Source organism: Styela clava, chromosome 2 (genome assembly GCF_964204865.1).
Source record: "Styela clava chromosome 2, kaStyClav1.hap1.2, whole genome shotgun sequence".
Classification (NCBI taxonomy): Eukaryota; Metazoa; Chordata; class Ascidiacea; order Stolidobranchia; family Styelidae; genus Styela; species Styela clava.
Genome location: NC_135251.1, coordinates 25,037,448 through 25,058,231, shown reverse-complemented (window position 1 = coordinate 25,058,231; position 20,784 = coordinate 25,037,448). Strand labels below are relative to the sequence as shown.

At 42.5% G+C, this 20,784-nt stretch overlaps 1 protein-coding gene and 1 pseudogene across 1 annotated transcript in view; one reads left to right on the top strand and one right to left on the bottom strand.

Moving 5' to 3' along the window:
• LOC144419940 (MAM domain-containing glycosylphosphatidylinositol anchor protein 1-like) overlaps positions 1–20,784 on the top strand; it is a 363,818-nt gene that overhangs the window by 270,622 nt on the left and 72,412 nt on the right. The gene's annotated exons all lie outside the window — the stretch shown is intronic.
• On the bottom strand, positions 16,230–17,425 carry LOC144419979 (putative aminopeptidase W07G4.4 pseudogene; annotated as a pseudogene).

The window sequence follows — 20,784 nt, the reverse complement described above, 5'->3', positions numbered from 1 at the left end:
AGTGAGTGTAATCCCTTCCAAACTATTTTAGAGCCATGAAATGTTTTGTCGTAGCTAGCGTTACCAACTGCCCTTTAATTCAGCGTATAGTCCCAAAATTGAGCTTATCTTATCTGCAACTTAATGAAGTTGCAAAGGACGCAGTTATTACGTTATCTTTGGCATCGCTCTTACTATGAAATGTTGAAAAAAAATACTTTATACTGACCAGAGCACTATTGCTTATTTCGGATCAGCATCATATCTGTCACAAGACTCACGACATGGCCAATTATTGAGGGCATAAAACGGCCTGTTAAAATTTAGAAAACTGTTATTCACCATCAGTAGCCCAATTAATAAAACATTTTTAAACTGCCAATTAAGGTTATTGTTTAATATTTGAGATTCCAGCCTACATATACGAATGCTGTCAATCATGTTTTGTCGAAGTACGATTGAATCATCTCATTGGCATACACGGCCAGTATAACCCATGGAAGTTGGTCACAAGATAGTAAAGTTCAGTGTGGCGATCGGGTCGTGGATAAAGCGCCGTTAGGTCAGGTACCGAATAGTATAGCACCGTAGGTCAAAGTAAGTTGTGGCAGATAAGGGAGTGGGTCTGAGGGTAGCTAGGTTGAAGGAGATAGGACAGTAAGTCGAAATGAGAGAGGTTGTGGGAGATAAAGCGGTGGTTCGAGAATGTGAAAGTTGGGGAGAAAGAGTGGAGGGTCGAGGATAGGAAAGTTGAGGGAGGTCGAGCAGTGTGTCATGGAGATAGGGCAGTGGGTCGAGGACAGTTTTAAGTGTTTAACGGAGTACTTTTGGCACGCAAACGACAAAAGTTTGCCGACCTCGGGTTTAGACTTCAGTGCCAGTGAGGTGCTGCCTTTTCTCCCTCAACCTTCCTATCCTCGACCCACCGCCCTATCTCCTTCAACCGTCCTATCCTCGATCCACTGTCCTATTCCCCCCAAATTTCCTATCCCCTTCAACCTCTTTCCTCGACTCATTGCCATATCTCCCTCAACTTTACTTTCCTCTATCCACTGCACTATCTGCCACAAATTTCCCACCCTCGACCCACTTTCTGATCTCCATCAAGTTACTTATCTTTGACCTACGACGCTATACCACAAAGCCCCTAGCCTAACGGCGCTACAATCACGACTAGATCGTCAAAACGAACTCTACTATCTTGCGACCAACCTCCATGTGTTATACTGGTCGAGAATGCCAATGAGATGATTCAATCGTACGTCGACAAAACATGATTGACGGCATTCGTAAATGTAGGCTGGAATCTCAATTGAAAATCAATAACCATAATAAGTGGCTTAAAAATGTGCTACTAATTAAGCTACTGGTGGCCTCGGGTTTGAGGTGACTGTTTTTAAAATTCGAAAGGTCATTCGATATGGACATGCTTGAGTTCATTTTCAGAAACTCATTCAAATGTCGCTTGTATTTCCGTTCAAGACAAAACGATGAGGAAATAATAAAATATTTGCACGCTTAGTCATTTTCAAGGAATGTTCTGCCATATTCTGTTGTATATACAAATTTCTTTTACGTGACTGAGATGGCTGAAAAGTCATAAACAGTCAAAAATATTAGTCGCTCAATGAGTGTAACCCCTGCCAAACTATTTTAGAGCCATGAAATGTTTTGTCGTAGCTAGCGTTACCAACTGCCCTTTAATTCAGCGTATAGTCTCAAAATTGAGCTTATCTTATCTGCAACTTAATGAAGTTGCAAAGGACGCAGTTAGTACGTTATCTTTGGCATCGCTTTTACTATAAAATGTTGAAATAAAATACTTTATACCGACCAGAGCACTATTGCTTATTTCGGGTCAGCATCATATCTGTCACAAGACTCACGACATGGCCAATTATTGAGGGCATAAAACGGCCTGTTAAAATTTAGAAAACTGTTATTCCCAACAAAAAAAAACATCAGTAGCCCAATTAGTAAAACATTTTTAACTGCTAATTAAGGTTATTGTTTAATATTTGAGATTCCAGCCTACATATACGAATGCTGTCAATCATGTTTTGTCGAAGTACGATTGAATCATCTCATTGGCATACACGACCAGTATAACCCATGGAAGTTGGTCACAAGATAGTAAAGTTCAGTGTGGCGATCGGGTCGTGAATAAAGCGCCGTTAGGTCAGGTACCGAATAGTATAGCACCGTAGGTTAAAGTAAGTTGTGGCAGATATGGGAGTGGGTCTGAGAATAGCTAGGTTGAGGGAGATAGGAGAGTAAGTCGAAAGGAGAGAGGTTGAGGGAGATAAAGCGGTGGTTCGAGAATGTGAAAGTTGCGGAGAAAGAGCAGAGGGTCGAAAATAGGAAAGTTGAGGGAGGTCGGGCAGTGGGTCGAGGACAGTTTTAGGCGTTTAACGGAGTACTTTTGGCACGCAAACGACAAAAGTTTGCCGACCTCGTGTTTAGACTTCAGAGCCAGAGCCTGCCCTTTCTCCCTCAACCTTCCTATCCTCGACCCACCGCCCTATCTCCCTCAACCGTCCATCCCCGATCCACTGTCCTATTTCCCCCAAACTTCCTATCCCCTTCAACCTCTTTATCCTCGACTCATTGCCATATCTCCCTCAACTTTTCTTTCCTCTATCCACTGCACTATCTGCCTCAAATTTCCCACGCTCGACCCACTTTTCGATCTCCATCAAGTTACTTATCCTCGACCTACGACGCTATACCACTCAGCCCCTAACCTAACGGCGCTACAATCACGACTAGATCGTCCAAAAGAACTTCACCATCTTGCAACCAACTTCCATGTGTTATACTGGTCGAGTATGCCAATGAGATGAATCAAACGTACGTCGCCAAAACATGATTGACGGCATTCGTAAATGTAGGCTGGAATCTCAATTGGTAATCAATAACCATAATGAGTGGCTTAAAAATGTGCTACTACATAAGCTACTGATGGCGTCGGGTTTGAGGTGATTGTTTTTAAAATTTTGAAGTGCCATTCGATATCGCAAACCTGAGCTCATTTTCTGAAACTCATTCAATGTCGCTTGTATTTCCGTTCAAGTCAAAACGATGAGGAAATAATAAAATATTTGCACGCGTAGTCATTTTCAACGAATGTTCTGCCATATTCTGTTGTATATACAAATTTCTTTTACGTGACTGAGAAGACTGAAAAGTCAAAAACAGTCAAAAATATAAGTCGCTCAGTGAGTGTAATCCCTTCCAAACTATTTTAGAGCCATGAAATGTTTTGTCGTAACCAGCGTTGCCAACTTCCCTTTAATTCAGCGCATAGTCCCAAAATTGAGCTTATCTTATCTGCAACTTGATGAAGTTGCAAGGACGCAGTAAACGGGCTGTTAAAATTTAAAAATCTGTTTTTCCCAAAAAAAAACCCATCAGTAGCCCAATTATTAAAACATTTTTAAACTGCCAATTAAGGTTATTGTTTAATATTTGAGATTCCAGCCTACATATACGAATGCTGTCAATCATGTTTTGTCGACGTACGATTGCATCATATCATTGGCATGCACGACCAGTATAACCCATGGAAGTTGGTCGCAAGATAGTAAAGTTCAGTGTGGCGATCGGGTCGTGAATAAAGCGCCGTTAGGTGAGGTATCGAATAGTATGGCACCGTAGGTCAAAGATAGGTAAGTTGTGGCAGATAGGCCAGTGGGTCCGAGGATAGGTAGGTTGAGGGAGATAGGACAGTAGGTCGAAGAGAGAGAGGTTGAGGGAGATAAAGCGGTGGTTCGAGGACGTGAAAGTTGGGGAGATAGAGCAGTGGGTCCAGGATAGGGAGGTGGCGTAGTGGGCCGACCAGTATGACCCATGGAAGTTGGTCACAAGATAGTAAAGTTCAGTGTGGCAAGCGGGTCGTGAATAAAGCGCCGTTAGGTCAGGTACCGAATAGAATAGCACCGTAGGTCAAAGTAAGTTGTGGCAGATAAGGGAGTGGGTCTGAGGGTAGCTAGGTTGAAGGAGATAGGACAGTAAGTCGAAATGAGAGAGGTTGAGGGAGATAGAGCTGTGGTTCGAGAATGTGAAAGTTGGGGAGAAAGAGCAGAGGGTCGAGGATAGGAAAGTTGAGGGAGGTGGGGCAGTGTGTCATGGAGATAGGGCAGTGGGTCGAGGACAGTTTTAAGTGTTTAACGGAGTACTTTTGGCACGCAAACGACAAAAGTTTGCCGACCTCGAGTTTAGACTTCAGAGCCAGTGAGGGCCCTTTCTCCCTCAACCTTCCTATCCTCGACCCACCGCCCTATCCCCCTCAACCGTCCTATTTCCCCCAAACTTCCTATTCCCTTTAACCTCTTTCCTCGACTCATTGCCATATCTCCCTCAAGTTTTCTTTCCTCTATCCACTGCACTATCTGCCTCAAATTTCCCACCCTCGACCCACTTTCTGATCTCCATCAAGTTACTTATCTTCGACCTACGACGCTATACCACACAGCCCATAACCTAACGGCGGTACAATCACGACTAGATCGTCAAAAAGAACTCCACCATCTTTCAACCAACTTCCATGTGTTATACAGGTCGAGTATGCCAATGAGATGATTCAAACGTACGTCGACATAACATGATTGACGGCATTCGTAAATGTAGGCTGGAATCTCAATTGGTAATTAATAACCATAATGAGTGGCTTAAAAATGTGCTACTACATAAGCTACTGATGGCGTCGGGTTTGAGGTGATTGTTTTTAAAAAATTATGAAATGCCATTCGATATCGACATACCTGAGTTCATTTTCCTGAACTCATTCAATGTCGCTTTTATTTCCGTTCAAGGCAAAACGATGAGGAAATAATAAAATATTTGCACGCGTACTCATTTTCAACGAATGTTCTGCCATATTCTGTTGTATATAAAAATTTCTTTTACGTGACTGAGGAGACTGAAAAGTCAAAAACAGTCAAAAATGTAAGTCGCTCAGTGAGTGTAATCCCTTCCAAACTATTTTAGAGCCATGAAATGTTTTGTCGTAGCTAGCGTTGCCAACTTTCCTTTAATTCAGCGCATAGTCCCAAAATTGAGCTTATCTTATCTGCAACTTAATGAAGTTGCAAATGACGCAGTTAGTACGTAATCTTTGGCATCGCTTTTACTATAAAATGTTGAAGAAAAATACTTTATACGGACCAGAACACTATTGCTTATTTCGGATCAACATCATATTTGTCACGAGACTGACGACATGGCCAATTATTAAGAGCACAAAAAAAAGCCTGTTAAAATTTAGAAAACCGTTATTCCCAACAAAAAAAACATCAGTAGCCCAATTAGTAAAACATTTTTAAACTGCCAATTAAGGTTATTGTTTAATATTTGAGATTCCAGCCTACATATACGAATGCTGTCAATCATGTTTTGTCGAAGTACGATTGAATCATCTCATTGGCATACACGACCAGTATAAGCCATGGAAGTTGGTCACAAGATAGTAAAGTTCAGTGTGGCGATCGGGTCGTAAATAAAGCGCCGTTAGGTCAGGTACCGAATAGTATAGCACCGTAGGTCAAAGTGAGTTGTGGCAGATAGGGGAGTGGGTCTGAGGATAGCTAGGTTGAGGGAGATAGGACAGTAAGTCGAAAGGAGAGAGGTTGAAGGAGATAAAGCGGTGGTTCGAGAATGTGAAAGTTGGGGAGAAAGAGCAGAGGGTCGAGGATAGGAAAAATGAGGGAGGTCGGGCAGTGGGTCGAGGACAGTTTTAGGTGTTTAACGGAGTACTTTTGGCACGCAAACGACAAAAGTTTGCCGACCTCGGGTTTAGACTTCATAACCAGTGAAGTACTGCCCTTTTCTCCCTCAACCATACTATCCTCGACCCACCGCCCTATCTCCCTCAACCATCTATCCTCGATCCACTGTCCTATTTCCCCGAAACTTCCTATCCCCTTCAACCTCTTTATCCTCGACTGATTGCCATATCTCTCTCAACTTTTCTTTCCTCTATCCACTGCACTATCTGCCTCAAATTTCCCACCTTCGACCCACTTTCTGATCTCCATCAAGTTACTTATCTTCGACCTACGACGCTATACCACAAAGCCCCTAACCTAACGGCGCTACAATCACGACTAGATCGTCAAAACGAACTCTACTATCTTGCGACCAACCTCCGTGTGTTATACTGCTCGAGAATGCCAATGAGATGATTCAATCGTACGTCGACAAAACATGATTGACGGCATTCGTAAATGTAGGCTGGAATCTCAATTGAAAATCAATAACCATAATAAGTGGCTCAAAAATGTGCTACTAATTAAGCTACTGGTGGCCTCGGGTTTGAGGTGACTGTTTTTAAAATTTCGAAAGGTCATTCGATATCGACATGCCTGAGTTCATTTTCAGAAACTAATTCAATGTCGCTTGTATTTCCGTTCAAGAAAAAACGATGAGGAAATAATAAAATATTTGCACGCTTAGTCATTTTCAAGGAATGTTCTGCCATATTCTGTTGTATATACAAGTTTCTTTTACGTGACTGAGATGGCTGAAAAATCATAAACAGTCAAAAATATTAGTCGCTCAGTGAGTGTAACCCCTTCCAAACTATTTTAGAGCCATGAAATGTTTTGTCGTAGCTAGCGTTACCAACTGCCCTTTAATTCAGCGTATAGTCCCAAAATTGAGCTTATCTTATCTGCAACTTAATGAAGTTGCAAAGGACGCAGTTAGCACGTTATCTTTGGCATCGCTTTTACTATAAAATGTTGAAAAAAAATACTTTATACCGACCAGAGCACTATTGCTTATTTCGGGTCAGCATCATATCTGTCACAAGACTCACGACATGGCCAGTTATTGAGGGCATAAAACGGCCTGTTAATATTTAGAAAACTGTTATTCCCAACAAAAAAACCATCAGTAGCCCAATTAGTAAAACATTTTTAAACTGCCAATACACTCACTGAGCGACTTACATTTTTGACTGTTTTTGACTTTTCAGTCTCCTCAGTCACGTAAAGGAAAATTTGTATATACAACAGAATATGGCAGAACATTCGTTGAAAATGAGTACGCGTGCAAATATTTTATTATTTCCTCATCGTTTTGCCTTGAACGGAAATAAAAGCGACATTGAACGAGTTCAGGAAAATGAACTCAGGTGTGTCGATATCGAATGGCATTTCAAAATTTTTTAAAAACAATCACCTCAAACCCGACGTCATCAGTAGCTTATGTAGTAGCACATTTTTAAGCCACTCATTATGGTTATTGATTACCAATTGAGATTCCAGCCTACATTTACGAATGCCGTCAATCATGTTTTGTCGACGTACGTTTGAATCATCTCATTGGCATACTCGACCAGTATAAGACATGGAAGTTGGTTGAAAGATGGTGGAGTTCTTTTTGACGATCTAGTCGTGATTGTAGCGCCGTTAGGTTAGGGGCTGTGTGGTATAGCGTCGTAGGTCGAAGATAAGTAACTTGATGGAGATCAGAAAGTGGGTCGAGGGTGGGAAATTTGAGGCAGATAGTGCAGTGGATAGAGGAAAGAAAACTTGAGGGAGATATGGCAATGAGTCGAGGAAAGGGGTTTAAGGGGATAGGAAGTTTGGGGGAAATAGGACAGTGGATTAAGGATAGGACGGTTGAGGGGGATAGGGCGGTGGGTCGAGGATAGGAAGGTTGAGGGAGAAAGGGCCCTCACTGGCTCTGAAGTCTAAACCCGAGGTCGGCAAACTTTTGTCGTTTGCGTGCCAGAAGTACTCCATTAAACACTTAAAACTGTCCTCGACCCACTGCCCTATCTCCATGACACACTGCCCCACCTCCCTCAACTTTCCTATCCTCGACCCTCTGCTCTTTCTCCCCAACTTTCACATTCTCGAACCACCGCTTTATCTCCCTCAACCTCTCTCATTTCGACTTACTGTCCTATCTCCTTCAACCTAGCTACCCTCAGACCCACTCCCTTATCTGCCACAACTTACTTTGACCTACGGTGCTATCTATACTATTGGGTACCTGACCTAACGGCGCGACCCGATTGCCACACTGAACTTTACTATCTTGTGACCAACTTCCATGGGTCATACTGGTCGGCCCACTACGCCACCTCCCTATCCTGGACCCACTGCTCTATCTCCCCAACTTTCACGTCCTCGAACCACCGCTTTATCTCCCTCAACCTCTCTCTTTTCGACCTACTGTCCTATCTCCCTCAACCTACCTATCCTCGGACCCACTGCCCTATCTGCCACAACTTACCTATCTTTGACCTACGGTGCCATACTATTCGATACCTCACCTAACGGCGCTTTATTCACGACCCGATCGCCACACTGAACTTTACTATCTTGCGACCAACTTCCATGGGTTATACTGGTCGTGTATGCCAATGATATGATTCAATCGTACGTCGACAAAACATGATTGACAGCATTCGTATATGTAGGCTGGAATCTCAAATATTAAACAATAACCTTAATTGGCAGTTTAAAAATGTTTTAATAATTGGGCTACTGATGGGTTTTTAAAACAGATTTCTAAATTTTAACAGCCCGTTTACTGCGTCCTTGCAACTTCATCAAGTTGCAGATAAGATTAGCTCAATTTTGGGACTATGCGCTGAATTAAAGGGAAGTTGGCAACGCTGGTTACGACAAAACATTTCATGGCTCTAAAATAGTTTGGAAGGGATTACACTCACTGAGCGACTTATATTTTTGACTGTTTCTGACTTTTCAGTCTTCTCAGTCACGTAAAAGAAATTTGTATATACAACAGAATATGGCAGAACATTCGTTGAAAATGACTACGCGTGCAAATATTTTATTATTTCCTCATCGATTTGCCTTGAACGGAAATACAAGCGACATTGAATGAGTTTCAGAAAATGAGCTCTGGTTTGCGATATCGAATGGCACTTCAAAATTTTAAAAACAATCACCTCAAACCCGACGCCATCAGTAGCTTATGTAGTAGCACATTTTTAAGCCACTCATTATGGTTATTGATTACCAATTGAGATTCCAGCCTACATTTACGAATGCCGTCAATCATGTTTTGGCGACGTACGTTTGATTCATCTCATTGGCATACTCGACCAGTATAACACATGGAAGATGGTTGCAAGATGGTGAAGTTCTTTTTGACGATCTAGTCGTGATTGTAGCGCCGTTAGGTTAGGGGCTGAGTGGTATAGCGTCGTAGGTCGAGGATAAGTAACTTGATGGAGATCGGAAAGTGGGTCGAGCGTGGGAAATTTGAGGCAGATAGTGCAGTGGATAGAGGAAAGAAAAGTTGAGGGAGATATGGCAATGAGTCGAGGATAAAGAGGTTGAAGGGGATAGGAAGTTTGGGGGAAATAGGACAGTGGATCGGGGATGGACGGTTGAGGGAGATAGGGCGGTGGGTCGAGGATAGGAAGGTTGAGGGAGAAAGGGCAGTACTTCACTGGCTCTGAAGGTCGTTTGCGTGCCAAAAGTACTCCGTTAAACACCTAAAACTGTCCTCGACCCACTGCCCGACCTCCCTCAACTTTCCTATCCTCGACCCTCTGCTCTTTCTCCCCAACTTTCACATTCTCGAACCACCGCTTTATCTCCCTCAACCTCTCTCCTTTCGACTTACTCTCCTATCTCCCTCAACCTAGCTATCCTCAGACCCACTCCCATATCTGCCACAACTTACTTTAACCTACGGTGCTATACTATTCGGTACCTGACCTAACGGCGCTTTATTCACGACCCGATCGCCACACTGAACTTTACTATCTTGTGACCAACTTCCATGGGTTATACTGGTCGTGTATGCCAATGAGATGATTCAATCGTACTTCGACAAAACATGATTGACAGCATTCGTATATGTAGGCTGGAATCTCAAATATTAAACAATAACCTTAATTAGCAGTTAAAAATGTTTTACTAATTGGGCTACTGATGTTTTTTTTTGTTGGAAATAACAGTTTTCTAAATTTTAACAGGCCGTTTTATTCCCTCAATAATTGGCCATGTCGTGAGTCTTGTGACAGATATGATGCTGACCCGAAATAAGCAATAGTGCTCTGGTCGGTATAAAGTTTTTTTTTTCAACATTTTATAGTAAAAGCGATGCCAAAGATAACGTACTAACTGCGTCCTTTGCAACTTCATTAAGTTGCAGATAAGATAAGCTCAATTTTGGGACTATACGCTGAATTAAAGGGCAGTTGGTAACGCTAGCTACGACAAAACATTTCATGGCTCTAAAATAGTTTGGAAGGGGTTACACTCACTGAGCGAATAATATTTTTGACTGTTTATAACTTTTCAGCCATCTCAGTCACGTAAAAGAAATTTGTATATACAACAGAATATGGCAGAACATTCCTTGAAAATGACTAAGCGTGCAAATATTTTATTATTTCCTCATCGTTTTGTCTTGAACGGAAATACAAGCGACATTGAATGAGTTTCTGAAAATGAACTCAGGCATGTCCATATCGAATGACCTTTCGAAATTTTAAAAACAGTCACCTCAAACCCGAGGCCACCAGTAGCTTAATTAGTAGCACATTTTTAAGCCACTTATTATGGTTATTGATTTTCAATTGAGATTCCAGCCTACATTTACGAATGCCGTCAATCATGTTTTGTCGACGTACGATTGAATCATCTCATTGGCATTCTCGACCAGTATAACACATGGAGGTTGGTCGCAAGATAGTAGAGTTCGTTTTGACGATCTAGTCGTGATTGTAGCGCCGTTAGGTTAGGGGCTTTGTGGTATAGCGTCGTAGGTCAAAGATAAGTAACTTGATGGAGATCAGAAAGTGGGTCGAGGGTGGGAAATTTGAGGCAGATAGTGCAGTGGATAGAGGAAAGTAAAGTTGAGGGAGATATGGCAATGAGTCGAGGAAAGAGGTTGAAGGGGATAGGAAATTTGGGGGGAATAGAACAGTGGATCGAGGATAGGACGGTTGAAGGAGATAGGCCGGTGGGTCGAGGATAGGAAGGTTGAGGGAGAAAAGGCAGCACCTCACTGGCTCTGAAGTCTAAACCCGAGGTCGGCAAACTTTTGTCGTTTGCGTGCCAAAAGTACTCCGTTAAACACTTAAAACTGTCCTCGACCCACTGCCCTATCATGACACACCGCTCGACCTCCCTCAACTTTCCTATCCTCGACCCTCCACTCTTTCTCCCCAACTTTCACATTCTCGAACCACCGCTTTATCTCCCACAACCTCTCTCATTTCGACTTACTGTCCTATCTCCTTCAACCTAGCTACCCTCAGACCCACTCCCTGATCTGCCACAACTTACTTTGACCTACGGTGCTATACTATTCGGTACCTGACCTAACGGCGCTTTATCCACGACCCGATCGCCACACTGAACTTTACTATCTTGTGACCAACTTCCATGGGTTATACTGGTCGTGTATGCCAATGAGATGATTCAATCGTACTTCGACAAAACATGATTGACAGCATTCGTATATGTAGGCTGGAATCTCAAATATTAAACAATAACCTTAATTGGCAGTTTAAAAATGTTTTATTAATTGGGCTACTGATGGTTTTTTTGTTGGGAATAACAGTTTTCTAAATTTTAACAGGCCGTTTTATGCCCTCAATAATTGGCCATGTCGTGAGTCTTGTGACAGATATGATGCTGATCCGAAATAAGCAATAGTGCTCTGGTCAGTATAAAGTATTTTTTTTCAACATTTTATAGTAAGAGCGATGCCAAAGATAATGTAATAACTGCGTCCTTTGCAACTTCATTAAGTTGCAGATAAGATAAGCTCAATTTTGGGACTATACGCTGAATTAAAGGGCAGTTGGTAACGCTAGCTACGACAAAACATTTCATGGCTCTAAAATAGTTTGGAAGGGATTACACTCACTGAGTGACTTATATTTTTGACTGTTTTTGACTTTTCAGTCTTCTCAGTCACGTAAAAGAAATTTGTATATACAACAGAATAGGGCAGAACATTCGTTGAAAATGACTAAGCGCGCAAATATTTTATTATTTCCTCATCGTTTTGTCTTGAACGGAAATACAAGCGACATTGAATGAGTTTCTGAAAATGAACTCAGGAATGTCGATATCGAATGACCTTTTTTTTTTTTTTTTTTTTTTTTTTATACAGTCACCTCAAACCCGAGGCCACCAGTAGCTTAATTAGTAGCACATTTTTAAGCCACTCATTATGGTTATTGATTACCAATTGAGATTCAAGCCCACATTTACGAATGCCGTCAATCATGTTTTGTCGACGTACGATTGAATCATCTCATTGACATACTCGACCAGTATAACACATGGAGGTTGGTCGCAATATAATAGTGTTCGTTTTGACGATCTAGTCGTGATTGTAGCGCCGTTAGGTTAGGGGCTGGCTGATTGGTGTAGCGTCGTAGGTCGAAGATATGTAACTGGATGGAGATCGGAAAGTGGGTCGAGGGTGGGAAATTTGAGGCAGATAGTGCAGTGGATAGAGGAAAGAAAAGTTGAGGGAGATATGGCAATGAGTCCAGGAAAGAGGTTAAAGGGGATAGGAAGTTTGGGGGAAATAGGACAGTGGATTGAGGATAGGACGGTTGAGGGGGATAGGGCGGTGGGTCGAGGATAGGAAGGTTGAAGGAGAAAGGGACTTCACTGGCTCTGAAGTCTAAACCCGAGGACGGCAAACTTTTGTCGTTTGCGTGCCAAAAGTACTCCGTTGAACACTTAAAACTGTCCTCGACCCACTGCCCTATCTCAATGACACACTGCCCGACCTCCCTCAACTTTCCTATCCTCGACCCTCTGCTCTTTCCCCCAACTTTCACATTCTCGAACCACCGCTTTATCTCCCTCAACCTCTCTCATTTCGACTTACTGTCCTATCTCTTTCAACCTAGCTACCCTCAGACCCACTCCCTTATCTGCCGCAACTTACTTTGACCTACGGTGCTATACTATTCGGTACCTGACCTAACGGCGCTTTATTCACGACCCGATTGCCACACTGAACTTTACTAACTTGCGACCAACTTCCATGGGTTATACTGGTCGTGTATGCCAATGATATGATTCAATCGTACGTCGACAAAACATGATTGACAGCATTCGTATGCCAATGAGATGATTCAATCGTACTTCGACAAAACATGATTGACAGCATTCGTATATGTAGGCTGGAATCTCAAATATGAAACAATATTCTTAATTGGCAGTTTAAAAATGTTTTACTAATTGGGCTACTGATGGTTTTTTTGAACGTACTAACTGCGTCCTTTGCAACTTAATTAAGTTGCAGATAATATCAGCTCAATTTTGGGACTATACGCTGAATTAAAGGGCTGTTGGTAACGCTAGCTACGACAAAACATTTCATGGCTCTAAGATAGTTTGGAAGGGATTACACTCACTGAGCGACTAATATTTTTGACTGTTTTTGAATTTTCAGCCTTCTCAGTCACGTAAAAGAAATTTTTATATACAACAGAATATGGCGGAACATTCGTTGAAAATGACTAAATGTGCAAATATTTTATTATTTCCTCATCGTTTTGTCTTGAACGGAAATACAAGCGACATTGAAGGAGTTTCTGAAAATGAACTCAGACATGTCGATATCGAATGACCTTTCGAAATTTTAAAAACAGTCACCTCAAACCCGAGGCCACCAGTAGTTTAATTAGTAGCACATTTTTAAGCCACTCATTATGGGTATTGATTACCAATTGAGATTCCAGCCTACATTTACGAATGCCGTCAATCATGTTTTGTCGACGTACGATTGAATCATCTAATTGGCATACTCGACCAGTATAACACATGGAGGTTGGTCGCAAGATAGTAGAGTTCGTTTTGACGATCTAGTCGTGATTGTAGCGCCGTTAGGTTAGGGGCTGAGTGGTATAGCGTCGTAGGTCGAAGATAAGTAACTTGATGGAGATCAGAAAGTGGGTCGAGGGTGGGAAATTTGTGGCAGATAGTGCAGTGGATAGAGAAAAGAAAAGTTGAGAGAGATGTGGCAATGAGTCGAGGAAAGAGGTTGAAGGGTATAGGAAGTTTGGGGGAAATAGGACAGTGGATCGAGGATAGGACGGTTGAGGGAGATAGGGCGGTGGGTCTAGGATAGGAAGGAGGAGGAAGGAGAGAAGGAAGGGAGAAACGGCAGCACCTCACTGGCTCTGAAGTTTAAACCCGAGGTCAGCAAACTTTTGTCGTTTGCGTGCCAAAAGTACTCCGTTAAACACTTAAAACTGTCCTCGACCCACTGCCCTACCTCCCTCAACTTTCCTATCCTCGACCCTCTGCTCTTTCTCCTCAACTTTCACATTCTTAAACCACCGCTTTATCTCCCTCAACCTCTCTCCTTTCCACTTACTGTCCTATCTCCCTCAACCTAGCTATCCTCAGACCCACTCCCCTATCTGCCACAACTTAATTTGACCTACGGTGCTATACTATTCGGTACCTGACCTAACGGCGCTTTATTCACGACCCGATCGCCACACTGAACTTTACTATCTCGTGACCAACTTCCATGGGTTATACTGGTCGTGTATGCCAATGAGATGATTCAATCGTACTTCGACAAAACATGATTGACAGCATTCGTATATGTAGGCTGGAATCTCAAATATTAAACAATAACCTTAATTGGCAGTTTAAAAATGTTTTACTAATTGGGCTACTGATGGGTTTTTTGTTGGGAATAACAGATTTCTAAATTTTAACAGGCCATTTTATGCCCTCAATAATTGGCCATGTCGTGAGTCTTATGACAGATATGATGCTGATCCGAAATAAGCAATAGTGCTCTGGTGGGTATAATTCTTTTTTTTTTCAACATTTTATAGTAAAGCGATGCCAAAGATAACGTACTAACTGCGTCCTTTTCAACTTCATTAAGTTGCAGATAAGATAAGCTCAATTTTGGGACTATACCCTGAATTAAAGGGCAGTTGGTAACACTAGCTACGACGAAACTTTTCATGGCTCTAAAATAGTTTGGAAGGGATTACACTCACTGAGCGACTTATATTTTTATTATTTTTTATTTTATTATTTATATATTTTTATTTTATTATTTCCTCATCGTTTTGTCTTGAACGGAAATACAAGCGACATTGAATGAGTTTCTGAAAATGAACTCAGGCATGTCGATATCGAATGACCTTTCGAAATTTTAAAAACAATCACCTCAAACCCGAGGCCACCAGTAGCTTAATTAGTAGCACATTTTAAGCCACTAATTATGGTTATTGATTTCCAATTGAGATTCCAGCCTACATTTACGAATGCCGTCAATCATGTTTTGTCGACGTACGATTGAATCATCTCATTGGCATACTCGACCAGTATAACACATGGAGGTTGGTCGCAATATAGTAGAGTTCGTTTTGACGATCTAGTCGTGATTGTAGCGCCGTTAGGTTATGGGCTGAGTGGTGTAGCATCGTAGGTCGAAGATAAGTAACTGGATGGAGATCGGAAAGTGGGTCGAGGGTGGGAAATTTGAGGCAGATAGTGCAGTGGATAGAGGAAAGTAAAGTTGAGGGAGATATGGCAATGAGTCGAGGAAAGAGGTTGAAGGGCATAGGAAGTTTGGGGGGAATAGGACAGAGGATCGAGGATAGGACGGTTGAGGGAGATAGGGCGGTGGGTCGAGGATGGGAAGGTTGAGGGAGAAAGGGCAGCACCTCACTGGCTCTGAAGTCTAAACCCGAGGTCGGCAAACTTTTGTCGTTTGCGTGCCAAAAGTACTCCGTTAAACACTTAAAATTGTCCTCGACCCACTGCCCTATCTCCCATGACACACTGCCCGACCTCCCTCAACTTTCCTATCCTCGACCCTCTACTCTTTCTCCCCAACTTTCACATTCTCGAACCACCGCTTTATCTCCCTCAACCTCTCTCATTTCGACTTACTGTGCTATCTCCTCCAACCTAGCTACCCTCAGACCCACTCCCTTATCTGCCACAACTTACTTTGACCTACGGTGCTATACTATTCGGTACCTGACCTAACGGCGCTTTATTCACGACCCGATCGCCACACTGAGCTTTACTATCTTGTGACCTTCCAACTTCCATGGGTTATACTGGTCGGCCAACTACGCCACCTCCCTATCCTCGACCCACTGCTCTATCTCCCCAACTTTCACGTCCTCGAACCACCGCTTTATCTCCCTCAACCTCTCTCTTTTCGACCTGCTGTCCTATCTCCCTCAACCTACCTATCCTCGGACCCACTGCCCTATCTGCCACAACTTACCTATCTTTGACCTACGGTGCCATACTATTCGATCCTCGGCCCTCGGCATCAGTGTTGCCAACTCTAACTCTGACTCCTGCCCTTGTTGTAATAATTTCATCAGAGACATAACAGTTGGCACCGACGCTGTTGCGAACCATTGACATTGTTCCAATAACTTTTAGATGCTTCGGCTTCATTACGTTCAACACTTGAAAAAACCCTGCAACTGCAGCAGCACCACACTTATCTCGATGCATGCCTGCCATCACTCCGCCAGCTTTAATATCAGCACCGCCAGTGTCATAGGTTACGCCTTTTCCAACCAGGAACAAAGTGTCAGTGATAGGTCCTTCACCAGAATACTGCAATTTTATAACAGGGGCATTATGTCTAGGAATAACTTTTGCACAGCGATTAACAGCTCCCAAACAAGGGTAGCTTTTCTCGATTTCATTAACATCTGAGATGACAGATACTAAAACAGATGAATTTTCAAACACCTTGTGTACATATTCAGCGACATTGGGTGCTGCCATTTTTTCTGGATCAGAACCCCCAATATCTCTGCACACCAATCTTCCAGATTCCAACGCCTTTAAAGCTTCATCTAGAAGCAGTAATTTATCCATATTCCAAAGACCAACCTTGTCCATTTTAGTCACTCTGTCTGGACAATCATCTCTTATTTCAATAGGAACATACAGAGCTTGCAATGCACCCAATGCTGTCACCATCCTAGCTTGAGGATATGGTTCATTATTGGTAGTAACTACAACTAGAGATTTACAACCAGCCTTAATTGCTCTTTTGATCCCCTTTTCAGCAGCATCACTAAACCGTCTAACGTCATCATAATCACGATTTAGTGGACCAGTTGGGGCAAACACAACAGCGGCGTCCACCTGTTTTAAATCCTCAAGAGCTCTTCTCCGACCCACCAGTGGGCCAACTAGTTTAGCGAGACTGTCAGTCACCACCAAAATTCCATCCCAGACCCCTCGTCAAACGACGAACATCGTACAACTTCACAAGGGAGCTTTATTTTAGAATACTTGTAACTGATATCAGACTGCTGTTTGTTGTGTTCTTAAGTCCCTTTTATTTGTCAGAAATACACGAGTATAGACGTTGTAGCAACACGCTTTATTGACCAACTCAAACCATCGACTGGCCGGGAACTCAAGCCAAGGACATAACGTGTTAAGTAAATCGCATGAGCAGTCATGCGATTTATGACGTAATAAATACTGTTATTCCCAACAACAAAAAACCATCAGTAGCCCAATTAGTAAAACATTTTTAAACTGCCAATTAAGGTTATTGTTTAATATTTGAGATTCCAGCCTACATATACGAATGCTGTCAATCGTATTTTGTTGAAGTACGATTGAATCATCTCATTGGCATACACGACCAGTATAACCCATGGAAGTTGGTCACAAGATAGTAAAGTTCAGTGTGGCGATCGGGTTGTAAATAAAGCGCCGTTAGGTCAGGTACCGAATAGTATAGCTCCGTAGGTCAAAGATAGGTAAGTTGTGGCAGATAGGGGAGTGGGTCTGAGGATAGCTAGGCTGAGGGAGATAGGACAGTAAGTAGAAATGAGAGAGGTAGAGGGAGATAAAGCGGTGGTTCGAGAATGTGAAAGTAGGGTAGAAAGAGCAGAGGGTCGAGAATAGGAAAGTTGAGGGAGGTGTTTAAAGGAGTACTATTAGCATGCAAACGACAAAAGTTTGCCGACCTCGGGTTTAGACTTCAGAGCCAGTGACCCTTTCTCCCTCAACCTTCCTATCCTCGACCCACCGCCCTATCTCCCTCAACCGTCTTATCCTCGATCCAGTGTCCTATTTCCCCCAAACTTCCTATCCCCTTCAACCTCAAGTCATTGCCATATCTCCTTCAACTTTTCTTTCCTTCATCCACTGCACTATATGCCTTAAACTTCCCACTCTCGACCAACTGTCGGACCTTCATCAAGTTACTTATCTTCGACCTACGACGCTATACCACTCAGCCCCTAACCTAACGGCGCTACAATCACGACTAGTCAAAAAGAACTCCACCATCTTGCAACCAACTTCCATGTGTTATACTGGTCGAGTATGCCAATGAGATGATTCAATCGTACGTCGACAAAACATGATTGACGGCATTCGTAAATGTAGGCTGGAATCTCAATTGGTAATCAATACCCATAATGAGTGGCTTAAAAATGTGCTACTAATTAAGCTACTGGTGGCCTCGGGTTTGAGGTGACTGTTTTTAAAATTTCGAAAGGTCATTCGATATCGACATGCATGAGTTCATTTTCAGAAACTCATCCAATGTCGCTTGTATTTCCGTTCAAGACAAAACGATGAGGAAATAATAAAGTATTTGCACGCTTAGTCATTTTCAAAGAAGGTTCTACCCTATTCTGTTTTACATACAAATTTCTTTTACGTGACTGAGAAGGCTGAAAAGTCAAAAACAGTCAAAAATATTAGTCGCTCAGTGAGTGTAATCCTTTCCAAACTATTTTAGAGCCATGAAATGTTTTGTCGTAGCTAGTCTTACCAAATGCTCTTTAATTCATATACCCAAAATTGAGCTGATCTTATCTGTAACTTAATGAAGTTGCAAAGGACGCAGTTAGTACATTCAAAAAAACCATCATTAGCCCAATCAGTAAAACATTTTTAAACTGCCAATTAAGGTTATTGTTTAATATTTGAGATTCCAGCTTACATATACGAATGCTGTTAATCATGTTTTGTCGAAGTACGATTGAATCATCCCATTGGCATACAGGACCAGTATAACCCATGGAAGTTGGTCACAAGATAGTAAAGTTCAGTGTGGCGATCGGGTCGTGAATAAAGCGCCGTTAGGTCAGGTACCGAATAGTATAGCACCGTAGGTCAAAGTAAGTTGTGACAGATAGGAGCAGAAAGAGCAGAGGGTCGAAGATAGGAAAGTTGAGGGAGGTCGGGCAGTGTGTCATGGAGATAGGGCAGTGGGTCGAGGACAGTTTTAAGTGTTTAACGGAGTACTTTTGGCACGCACTCATACTCACACGTACTCATTTTCAACGAATGTTCTGCCATATAAGATAGGTAAGTTGTGGCAGATAAGGCAGTGGGTCCGAGGATAGGTAGGTTGAGGGAGATAGGACAGTAGGTCGAAAAGAGAGAGGTTGAGGGAGATAAAGCGGTGGTTCGAGGATGTGAAAGTTGGGGAGATAGAGCAGTGGGTCGAGGATAGGTAGGTGGCGTAGTGGGCCGAGGATAGGATGTTTGAGGGAGCTAGGCAGTGGGTCGAGGATAGGAAAGTTGAAGGAGGTCGGGCAGTAGGTCGAGTATAGATAGGTAAGTAAGTAGATGGAGGTAGGGAAGTGGGTCGAGGACGGTTGTAAGTGTCTTTAACGGAGTAATTTTGGCCCGCAAACGACAAACGTTTGCCGACCTTTGGTTTAGACGTCAGAGCCAGTGAAGTTAAACAGTCATCCCATCACAAATCCGCCACCCACTGCCCTTTCCTATTCTCGATCCTCTGCCCTGTCTCCCTCGCCCAACTGCTTCACCTCCCTCAACCTTCCTATTCTCGACCCACCGCCCTATCTCCCTCAACCGTCCTATCCACGACAGACTGTCTATTTACCATCCCCTTCAACATCTTTATCCTCGAATCATTGCCATATCTCCTTCAACTTTTCTTTCCTTCATCCACTGCACTATCTGCCTCAAACTGCCCACCCTCGACCCACAGTCGGACCTCCATCAACTTACTTATCTTCGACCCACGACGCTACACCACTCAGCCCTTAACCTAACGGCGCTACAACCACGACTAGATCGTCAAAAAGAACCCTACTATCTTGCGACCAACCTCCATGTGTTATACTGGTCCAGTACGCCAATGAGATGATTCAATCGTACGTCGACAAAACATGATTGACGGCATTCGTAAATGTAGGCTGGAATCTCAATTGGTAATCAATAACCATAATGAGTGGCTTAAAAATGTGCTACTAATTAAGCTACTGGTTGCCTCGGGTTCGAGGTGACTGTTTTTAAAATTTCGAAAGGTCATTCGATATCGACATGCCTGAGTTCATTTTCAGAAACTCTTTCAATGTCGCTTGTATTTCCGTTCAAGACAAAACGATAAGGAAATAATAAAATATTTGCACGCCTAGTCATTTCAACGAATGTTCTGCCATATTCTGTTGTATATACAAATTCCTTTTACGTGACTGAGAAGGCTGAAAAGTCAAAAACAGTCAAAAATATTAGTCGCTCAGTGAGTGTAATCCCTTCCAAACTATTTTAGAGCCATGAAATGTTTTGTCGTAGCTAGCGTTACCAACTGCCTTTTAATTCAGCGTATAGTCCCAAAATTGAGCTAATCTTATCTGCAACATAAACATGAAGTTGCAAAGGACGCAGTTAGTACGTTATCTTTGGCATCGCTTTTACTATAAAATGTTGAAAAAAAAAACTTTATACCGACCAGAGCACTATTGCTTATTTCGGATTAGCATCATATCTGTCACAAGACTCACGACATGGCCAATTATTGAGGGCATAAAACGGCCTGTTAAAA